General features: G+C 44.6%; 1 pseudogene; it reads right to left on the bottom strand.

The window, feature by feature from the left end:
- Nucleotides 1–9,914: 9,914 nt before the first annotated feature.
- On the bottom strand, nt 9,915–10,032 carry LOC126420014 (5S ribosomal RNA; annotated as a pseudogene).
- Nucleotides 10,033–11,389: the final 1,357 nt, after the last annotated feature.

The raw sequence follows: 11,389 nt of genomic DNA, 5'->3' as shown, positions 1-11,389 counted from the left end.
AGATCCTGGGTACAATATAGAGTGTGACCTAGCAAAGATTGCATCAGCAACGAGACATACCGGTGTTGAGTTTGTGGCTATTCTGAGACGCCATGACCGACCTCATTTAAACTCTTCTGTCAGGATAGTTAATTTGGGGTTGGGACGGCTGCTTGGGTCGTGTGCGGGGTCACATATTGGTTTGGTTCCTGTTCATTCTCTTAGTAGGTGGGATTATACTAGACATGGCCTACACCTCAACAGGAAATGGAAGGGTAAACTGGCTGGGCTAATAGCAGGAAATGTAAGGAGGGGAGGCACTGCCTTGAGTAGTAATATAACAGTGGTCATAGGTGTTTGAGCAGCACCTTTTTTAGGATAGGTAGGACAGAACGAAGTTTAGTTCTGAGAGAAGTAAAGATTGAAACAAACCTTCAGTTTGATAGAGAAATCAACAGCATAATCCTGGAACATTGGATCAGCGAACACAGCTGTTGGTTAAAAATTTACAGCAGTCAACAGAAATTTTATTTCCACCCGATTTCATCTCAGCAAATGTGAAATGCCAACTATATTTAGTGCATCAAAATATTCGAGGGCTTAGAAGTAAAATTAATGAACTACTTATGTGCATTGATGAATTAGAGCCATCAAACCCAGTTGATATAATCTGCCTCTCTGATCATCATGAGACCACTGGTATGGATATGTTAAAGTTTACAGAATTTAAGTTAGCCTCCTACTTCTGTAGACAAAAGATGGAGAAAGGAAGAGTTGCCATATTTGTTAAAAACAGTTTTAATTTAAGAATATTGAAATTAATAAATTTTGCTTGGAGCAGCACTTAGAACCAAGTGCAACAGAGATAGAATTTCATAATAGGTCCTTTATAATAGTAGCCATATACAGAGCACCTTCAGCAAATTTCAACCTGTTTATAAACGGTCTAGAAGATTTATTATCCCATCTAAAATTAAAAAACAAAGAACTAGTGGTTGCTAGTGATTTTAATGTTATATCCTAGCCAGTAATGCCAACCGAGCCCGCTGCCAAAAGGTTGGCAGCATCAAAGTCCGGACGCCGTCCGCATAAGCAGCGCCAGCGATACAGGAAATCGCCGCAAGTCTGCGCGCGCCACCGCTGGCTTCTGGCTTCTTAAGCGCTGGAGTCGCGAGCGCTAGGACAGTTCTGTATTCGCCGCTCAGTTGTATACTCGCCACCGATTTGTGTACTTGCTAGTCAGTTGTGTGTTCATCGCAGCAGAGTTGTTGTTTGTCGTCAGCCGACGTTGACGTAGCCGCTCCGACTCGAACTAGACAGATTTCTGTAGACACGGAGTTCACTACTGTGTTTCTGTATCTTCGTTAATAAAGATAAGTACCGCCTTTTATTTAATCAGAGTGTTTGGGTTTTCATCTTTCTGTTCACTGTTCCAGCGGACCGGTCGGCCCGCTATTAAAAGTGTGGCGGTGACTTCGTAAGCCGTTTCTACAGCGAACTGCTTGTCGCTACGAACACCGCCACAAAACTGGCGACGAGGTCTTCCGAACTCGTGTGCAGGGCTGGTTCAACTTGTTCTTGTTCTACTAATTATAGAGATAAAATTTTGGGGGCTGGTTTAATTTGTGTTCACTATGTCTGCTGAATTACAACAGTTGATCTTGTTACAGAGGCAGCAAATACAAAGTCTGTTGGAAGCAATCGCCAAACAAGCGGCTAATCCTCCAACACAAAAGGAACAAGCACAGGCAGCACCACCTTTCCGTGCTTTTGATGCATCACGAGAAGAATGGCGAGAATATTTCGCGCAGTTGCAGGCGCACATGACAGTCTACAAAATCACAGGTACTGAGCGGCAGCTTTATTTAATTTCCACTGCAGGCGTGGAAGCCTATCGACTACTTTGTAAGTTGTTCCCGGAATCCAAGCCAGAAGCTTTAGACTATGAAGTTGTTGTTAACAAGCTTGCTGAGTATTTCGAGTCGCGAGTTCATGTGGCAGCAGCCAGATTCAAGTTCTTCAGATTAAAGAAACTGCCACATCAATCTAATAAACAGTGGTTCACAGATTTAGGGGGCCTCACCCGTCAGTGCCGATTTAATTGTGTGTGTGGAGCTTCCTACAGTGATGTCATGTTACGAGACGCTATTACTCAAAACATTGCAGATTCTCGTATTCGTGCTGCTATCTTAAAGTTGCCTGACCCGTCATTAGAGACTGTGATGAACATCATTGAAGCCCAAGATACTTGTGACTATGCTGAGTGTGAGTTAGATCAGCCATGTATTTCTCAAATTGCCTGTGCTAAGCAAGTTATGTCACGCCCGCGGCCCCACCGGCAGAGTCAGACTGTAAACACTAGCCGGCCGCGTCATGTTAAACACATTCGTCAGCCGCGTGTGCAAAATGATAGAGTTAAGTCTTGCCCTAAGTGTGTTCTTGCTCATCCTCGTGAACGTTGCCCGTTGAGAAACGCGGTTTGTCACTTTTGTCAAAGGAAAGGACACATCCAGACTGTTTGCGTAAACGCAAGAACAATTCTAGTGCTGCCCAGCCCATGGATATTCATGTTCTTCAAAGCCAGCCCGCCCAGAAGGTCGCGTTTAAAGACTCTTCCACGGTTCGTGTGGGTAATAAACTTGTTCGCAATAAGCCACCCACCCATCCCTCTGCTATGCGACCCAAGCGTACTTCAAACGCTGTAAAACGTAATGTACAGACTGCAAGTGAAGCGGGGGTTGTTGTTCCACCCGCCCAACCCACGAGTTGTCGTAAGCAGCGAACACGCGCTAAACGCGCTGATTTTGTGTCTTCCGCCTCCACTGCACCGATCCAGAGACAGTGTAATAAACTATTTGTGAAGCTACGCATCCAGGATAAGACCTTCAATTTTCAATTAGACACTGGTGCGTCTGTGACTCTCATAAATAGTGCTACGTATGCGGCTATCGGCCGCCCTAAACTTTCAGCGGCAAAACGTTCTTTGGCTACTTATAGTGGCGAACACATTCCTGTGTTAGGCGTATGTAGCGTGCCAGCCACATTCCGTGGCAATACAAAAACGGTTTCATTCAGTGCTCCGCGCTACAGACAGTGTAAACATTTTCGGATTAGACTGTTTTGACTTGTTTGGCCTGTCTATCCAAGGCAATGTGTTGCAAATTAATTCTTCTGTTGTTCCTCAAGACAGCATAACCGACTTGTGTAAACGATACAGTGACATATTTAAAGACGAACTAGGTTGTGCGGCGAACTTTGCCGTTCATATTACGTTAAAAGATAATGCTCAGCCTCTATTTTGTCGTGCTAGTTCAGTGCCTCACGCCCTCCGGGCTCCTGTAGAAGATGAACTTCGTCGTTGGCAAAACAACGGTGTTATTCAACCCGTTTCAGCGAGCCAGTGGGCTTCTCCCTTAGTTATTATAAAGAAACCGTCTGGCAAGTTACGTTTGTGTGCTGATTTTAAGTCGACAGTTAATCCTCAGACTGTCATTGATTCTTTTCCTTTGCCTAGACCGGACGAGCTGATGGATAAGTTAGGGGAAGCTCGTTTCTTTTTCAAAATTGATCTCCGTGAAGCATATTTGCAACTGCCCCTCGACGAGCAATCACAACAGTATTTTGTCATAAACACGTCGTTGGGGTTGTTCAGTTTTCTGCGTTTGCCTTTTGGTTGTGCGTCAGCTCCAGCTGTTTTTCAGCGTTTTTTGTCACAACTTCTGGCTAATGTGCCATCGTGTTGCAACTATTTAGACGATATTGTTGTGTCCGGTCGGACGCCTGCCGAACATTTCCGTAATTTGGAGTGTTTATTTAAAGTGTTGTCTCAGGCAGGCCTACGTTGCAACATCGATAAATGTTCATTTTTCCTTACGGAGTTGGAGTATCTGGGACATGTTATTAATGCTCAAGGCATTCATCCTTCCCAGTCACATTTAGCAGCTATTCGTGATTTGCCCGCCCCTCGCAATCTGCAGGAATTGCAAGCAGTTCTTGGTAAATTGACATATTATATTAGGTTTATACCTAATGCCTCACAGATTGCTGCACCGTTGCATCGTCTCCGCCGTTAGAATGTTCCGTTTGTGTGGTCAGCTGATTGCCAATCAGCCTTTCAGCAGCTTAAAGAGGCTTTATTGAATGATCGTTGTCTGGTCCATTACGACCCTAACAAGCCTCTGGTGTTAGCTTGTGATGCCTCTTCTTTCGGCCTCGGTGCTGTGTTGTCTCACCGAGTCGGTAACACCGAACGTCCTATTGCGTTCGCATCTAAATTGCTCAACAAAGCTCAGTGTAATTATAGCCAATTGGACAAGGAAGCGTTGGCTGTTGTGTTCGGTGTCACAAAATTCCATCACTACCTCTATGGTAGACCATTCTATTTAGTAACAGATCACAAGCCCCTGACGTCACTGTTTCATCCGTCTAAACCAGTTCCTCAGCGGACAGCTCAGCGACTACAACGCTGGGCTCTTTTGTTATCACAATACCAGTATGAGATACTGTATCGCCCTACAGCTCAGCATGCAAACGCTGACGCGCTTTCTAGATTGCCGATTGCTGCGGATGATGTCTTCGATTCCTCAGACGACTCTTGCCATCAGATTGACGCCGATGAGCATCAATCCCTCCGGGATTTTCCGATTGATTATCGTCGGGTGGCACGTGAGACAGCTACGGATCCTCATCTGAGTTTACTATTACGTTTTGTTCAACGTGGTTGGCCGTCCAAGGCAAAGGACATATCGGATCCTGTGGTTCGTCGCTATTATCCGCAACGTCATCTGTTGTCTGTTTCGCACAGAGTTTTGCTGTTACGCACCGAGAATGACCAGCTTCGGGTAGTGGTTCCCCAAGTGCTCCAATCCAAGGTCCTCGACTTGTTGCATCAAGGTCATTGGGGAGTGGTCCGCACCAAGCAGCTTGCCCGCCGTCATTGTACATGGATCGGCATTGATAAGCAGATTACGCAGATGTCTACAGATTGTTCGACGTGTGCCGAACACCAAGCTGCTCCGCCTCAACGCTATTTTGAGTGGGCACGCCCTGCCGGTCCCTGGCAGCGAGTACATATTGATTTCGCTGGTCCATATTGGAATTCTCATTGGCTCATCGTGATAGATGCATTTAGTAATTTTCCGTTTGTTGTGCCCATGCAGTCTACAACGTCTGCACAAACTATACAGGCGTTGACTTCAATTTTTTGTATTGAGGGTCTTCCAGAAGTTTTAGTGTCTGACAATGGTCCACAATTTACCTCTGCTGAATTTGAAAGTTTTCGTTCTGCCAATGGCATTCACCATGTTCTTACTCCACCGTTCCACCCTCAATCGAATGGTGCAGCGGAACGTTTTGTACGCACATTCAAGGATCATATGGACCGCCTTCGTGCTACGCACTCTCGTCAGCAGGCCCTCATCACGTTCCTGTCGTCGTACCGGACCACGCCACGCGACGGCCCTTCGCCTGCGGAGCTTCTCCACGGCCGTCGTCATCGCACCCTACTACGGTTGTTGCACCCCCCGGATCGACCCGCCGGTTCTGAGCATCGCACGCGTTTTCAGCGCAACGACGCCGTTTTTTTTTCAGAGTTTATCACGGTCGCCGTCGTTGGGAACGTGGTACCGTGATAAGTGTCCAGGGTCGCGGTTTTTATACTGTTCAAGGTGCTACTGGGGTGCACAGGAGGCATCAGAACCAGTTGCGCCGCGCTGGCCGCCCGGATTCTGCCGCTCGTTCTTTGTCCACAGATTTGGTCCGCGGCGGGTTCCAGCCGCGCCTTCCGACTTCGCTGCCGCCCCCAGGGCAGCAGCAGCAGCCGTCGCCGCTACCACGCCGACAGCCCGTCCCGTTGATGCCTCCCGCGCCGCTTCATTCGGGAGCGCCCCAGGTGGTCGCTCCGGCGCCTGCGGTCCCTCTTCAGTCGCCACCGCCTTCGGAGCTGATGGACGTCGACCCCTCAGCCGGGCCGCCTTCCCAAGCGGTGGCTGTGCAGCCTGTCCTGCAGCCGCTTTCCTTGGGCACCTCCAAGGAGTCTGACACCGCAGCGCCTTGTCCGGCGCCCACTCAGCAGCCGTCGACGCAGCGTCAGGAGACGCTGCCTCTCTTCGTGGATCCCGACGCCCCGTCGCGTCCAGTACCGGAAGCTGCGCCCGTGGTCACAGGCGTGCACCCTGACCTCGGTTTTCAGTCGGTGTTTCCCGAGGCCCCGCGCAGCCAATGCTGCGGTGCGGACCGGGGACTGCAACCGACAAGTCTCCGCCACGGTCTCTTCTGCTACGCCTGCGGCCAGACCCCTCCCCCGCCGTCGACGCTCGCCACGTCATTATTCAACGACGGTGCGGCGATTTGGGGGGGAGGAGTGTTATATCCTAGCCAGTAATGCCAACTGAGCCCGCTGCCAAAAGGTTGGCAGCATCAAAGTCCGGACGCCGTCCGCATAAGCAGCGCCAGCGATACAGGAAATCGCCGCAAGTCTGCGCGCGCCACCGCTGGCTTCTGGCTTCTTAAGCGCTGGAGTCGCGAGCGCTAGGACAGTTCTGTATTCGCCGCTCAGTTGTATACTCGCCACCGATTTGTGTACTTGCTAGTCAGTTGTGTGTTCATCGCAGCAGAGTTGTTGTTTGTCGTCAGCCGACGCTGACCTAGCCGCTCCGACTCGAACTAGACAGATCTCTGTAGACACGGAGTTCACTACTGTTTCTGTATCTTCGTTAATAAAGATAAGTACCGCCTTTTATTTAATCAGAGTGTTTGGGTTTTCATCTTTCTGTTCACTGTTCCAGCGGACCGGTCGGCCCGCTATTAAAAGTGTGGCGGTGACTTCGTAAGCCGTTTCTACAGCGAACTGCTTGTCGCTACGAACACCGCCACAAAATTTAATATACATGTCCTGAAAAGCACTGTCAGTTAACAGTTACTGAAATCAGTTACATCGTCATTCAATTTAATTTCTACTGTAAATTTCCCAAATAGGGTATACAAATGTTCTAAGAGTGCCATTGATAATATATTTATAGACAATTCTAGGCAACTAAGCCACATTACAAAACCAGTAGTAAATGGACTATCTGACCATGACATGCAACAACTAACATTAAATTTTGAAAATTGTCAGGGTAAAACATCTATCACAACTGTGTACAGAAGGCCAATAAAACAGTCAAAAAGTGAAAAATTTAGGAGATTGCTCAAAGAAATTAATTAATTGGATGGATGTTTACAGCATTCAAGACACAAATAGAAAATACAAAACATTCATTAATAAAGTTAGCACCTTATTTGAAAATTGTTTTCCCCTGAAGATAACTCAAATTAAGCAGAAGTCTAATAAGAAGCGATGGATCACACAAGGGTTAAAGATATCATGTGAGACAAAAAGGAAACTCTATCTGATACTTAGGGACACCTTTGATACTTGCATTATAGCTCATTACAAAAATTACTGCAAAATATTGAAGGTTATCCAGAAATCTAAACACCTGCATTATGAGAAGATAAATACATCCAGCAATAAAATAAAAGCAATATGCGATATAGTTAAGTCAGAGACAGGTAGGACCAGAAATGAGGAGCAACAAATAGCTCTAAAAATAAAAAAAACCCTGGTAACAAACGCTAGTTGTGTTGCAAACCATTTGAAGAAGTATTTTGTCTCTGTTACTGACAGCATTAGGTTGTCAGGTTTAGTAAATAATGCAATGGAATATCTGAGACCAGTGCACAGAAGCAACTTCAGTGAAATAGAGTTGACACTTACTTCACCCAAATAAATAGAATCCATCATAAATTCCTTGAAATCGAAGCATTCTAGTGGTTATGATAACAGATCAACAAAGTTAATAAAAGAGTGTTCATGTGAGCTTAGTCATATCTTAAGTTCTTTGTATAATGAATCACTTGTCAAAGGAACATTCCCGGACTGGCTTAAATATGCTGAAGTTATACCTCTCCACAAGAAAGGGGACAAAGAAATGCCGTCAAATTACCGACTGATCTCGCTCTTGCCAGCTTTTTCAAAAATCTTTGAAAAGGTTCAAGCGTCTACTTAAGCACCTTAGTGAAAATAACATACTGTCAAAGTCACAGTTTCGGTTTCTTAAGGGTTCTGATATTGAGAAAGCTATTTACACTTACAGCAAAAATGTCCTTAATTCATTGGACAACAAATTAGAGACAACTGGCATGTTCTGTGATCTGTCAAAGGCGTTTGACTGTCTGAATCACAGCACTCTTTTAAGTAAATTAAAATATTATGGCGTCACTGCTAATGCTGCAAAGTGGTTTCAGTCATATCTTACTAATTGAAAACAAAGGGTGTCATTACGTAATACTTCAGCTGTAGGCAATCAGACATCATCTGACTGGGAAGAAATAACATATGGTGTTCCCAAGGTTCCATACTAGGTCCACTACTGTTTCTTGTGTATGTTAATGACCTGTCATCTGTTACATTACCACATGCCAAGTTTGTCTTATTTGCAGATGATACAAACATTGCAACAAATAGTAAATCAAATATAAATTTAGAAAGGACATTAATAAGTGGTTCATAGCCAATTCACTGTCCTTAAACTCTGAAAAGACCCAGTATATGCAGTACAGAACTTCCAAGAGATTTCCTTCTGGTGTGTGTATAAAATATGATGACATGGAAATAGAAGTTGAGAGTATAAAATTCTTAGGATTACAACTTGATAATAAATTCAGTTGAGGGCAACATACTAACGAACTGCTGAAGTGCCTAAACAAGTCTGTGTTTGCAATGCGAATGTCAGACATATGGCATATTTTGCTTATTTTCACTTCATTATATCATATGGTATCATATTTTGGGGTAACTCCACAAACAGAGAAAAAGTTTTTAGAGTACAGAAGCGTATAATAAGAGTAATGAGTAGTGTAAATCCAAGAACATCACGTCAAAACCAACTAACTGCTCAGTACACAGTATCAATACTAGGAATGAGAACAATATACGTAAAGATTTAAAATCACTTACTCTTGCCCAGAAAGGATCCCAGTCTTCAACAATGCATATTTTCAATAAGTTATCAGCAACCATTAAGAGTTTAGTTTCAAACAAGGCACAATTTAAACATAATTTAAAAGAATTTTTGGTGGCCAACTCCTTCTATTCCATCCATGAGTTTCTCAACAAGTGCAGTAGTCCATTTTAATGAAAATTTATTATACTTTAATTTTTGCCAATACTTGGTTGTAACAGCCAAGTAACTACCTACTGTGTGAAGGATGGATGTATGGAAAGCAGATGTAAGCATTAAGTCTGTAAGTAGTGGAAGTTTAATTTTAAATCTTGTACATAATCTGACTGTTCTTAACTGAGGATCACTGAAATGAGTAATTTACTTTAACTTTTGACAATACTTGTTTGTAATAGCCAAGAAACTACCAAATGTCTGAATGATGGGTTTAATGAAAGCATATATAAGTATTAAACCTGTAAATATTAAAAGTTTAAATTTAATTCATGTATATAATTTTACTGTTTATTATTGGGAAAGTACTCCATCATCAGGCCACATGTGGCCCACCGGGACCATCCGACCGCCGTATCATCCTCAGATGAGGATGCGGATAGAAGGGGCGTGTGGTCAGCACACCGCTCTCCCGGTCGTTACGATGGTTTTCTTTGACTGGAGCCGCTACTATTCGGTCGAGAAGCTCCTCAATTGGCATCACGAGGCGGTGTGCACCCCGAAAAATGGCAACAAAATGGTTCAAATGGCTCTGAGCACTATGGGACTTAACATCTGAGGTCATCAGTCCCCTAGAACTTGGAACTACTGAAACCTAACTAACCTAAGGACATCACACACATCCATACCCAAAGCAGGATTCGAACCTGCGACCATAGCAGTCGCGCAGTTCCGGACTGAAGCGCCTAGAACCGCTCGGCCATCACGGCCGGCAAATGGCAACAGCGCGTGGCGGCCCAGATGGTCACCCATGCAAGTGCCGGCCACGCCCGACAGCGCTTAACTTCGGTGATCTGACGGGAACCGGTGTATCCACTGCGGCAAGGCCGTTGCCGTTTATTGTAGAGGATCATTAAAATTAATGAAACTCAAGTTTTTCTAATTACATTTTTGTAATGTGTTTATCTGACATGTTCCACACGCAGGAGGGATTCCCTCTTTTACGGGTCTACGCTTATCGTGCTCCATTAGGGACATTCGCGAATAAAAGTAACAATAATAATAATAAAAAGGCAGGTAGTCCAGATGATATCACAATAGAATTTTTAAATTTCTGTTACCATGGAAGTTATAACAACTTAAAGAAAATTAGGTTTATGACACTGTATTTCTGTTGTGCAGCGACTTTTATCAGTGGCTATTCCTTTCTTTAAACAATAAATTACAAGAAGATACGAAAGGTTATTTAATCAGTAGCTTAAAGAGCTACAACCTAATAAATTTAGAGTTATTCACAGAAGACCAATAAATGAGAAAGTTTTCACAGTGAGGAACGTAAATACTCGGACACCACGAGATTTTACTTTGTACCATAATAACTTTATTCTTAACAAAAAATAAAAAATATATTGCGGCAGATGTCCAATAAATAACAGTATGAACTTCTTTTACACGATTTGCAACAGTTGTTAAATAACATTGTTCGATTTTCACGTTAGCGTTGTACTCAGACGGTTGACAGTGTAACACTTGTTTTGATCGTTCATGCAAGTTATACTCTGAGTCAGAAGGCAGCATTGGTTTACAAGAGCGGTCGACCGTGCAGGTGGTACAATGCCATGCAAAACTAATTCAGGTTTGATATACGACAACCTGTCATTTTTCATAAGGCGAAGGGTAAATCATGTAGACAAACTGCTGTTCTGCACAACGTGAGTGAGAATACTCTGGCAGATGTCGTCAGACAATTCAAAAACGAGGACTGTATAGACTCTGTACCTCAGAAGGGCCAACGAAAGAAGTTGGACGCACGTGACAAGTGGACTCTAATACGAGAACTAAAGAAGGATCCTACACCTAGTGCATCCAAATTAGCAAGTGTGCTTCTAAATGAGACTGGAGTGAAGGTACCTCCTCAAACGTTTCGCAGATAGTGGGTACAATGAAAGAGTGCGTAGGACGAAATCGTATATGAATGAACAGAATATCGAAAGAAGGGACTGGACTTTGCGAAAGAGTTTATTATGAAGGGCCAACGGCCTTGCTTCAGTAGTAGCACCGGTTCCAGCCAGATCACCGAAGTTAAGCGCTGTCGGGCTGGGCTAGCACTTGGGTGGGCGACCATCCGGTCTGCCTAGCGCTGTTGGCAAGCGGGTTGCACTGAGCTCTTGTGAGGCAAACTGAGGAGCTGCTTGACTGAGAAGTAGCGGCTCCGGTCTCTGAAACTGACATACGGCCGGTAGAGCGGTGTG

Source organism: Schistocerca serialis, chromosome 9 (assembly GCF_023864345.2).
Source record: "Schistocerca serialis cubense isolate TAMUIC-IGC-003099 chromosome 9, iqSchSeri2.2, whole genome shotgun sequence".
Taxonomy (NCBI): Eukaryota; Metazoa; Arthropoda; class Insecta; order Orthoptera; family Acrididae; genus Schistocerca; species Schistocerca serialis.
The sequence above is the reverse complement of the archived record's forward strand: the minus strand, read 5'-3'. Positions and strand labels throughout refer to the sequence as shown.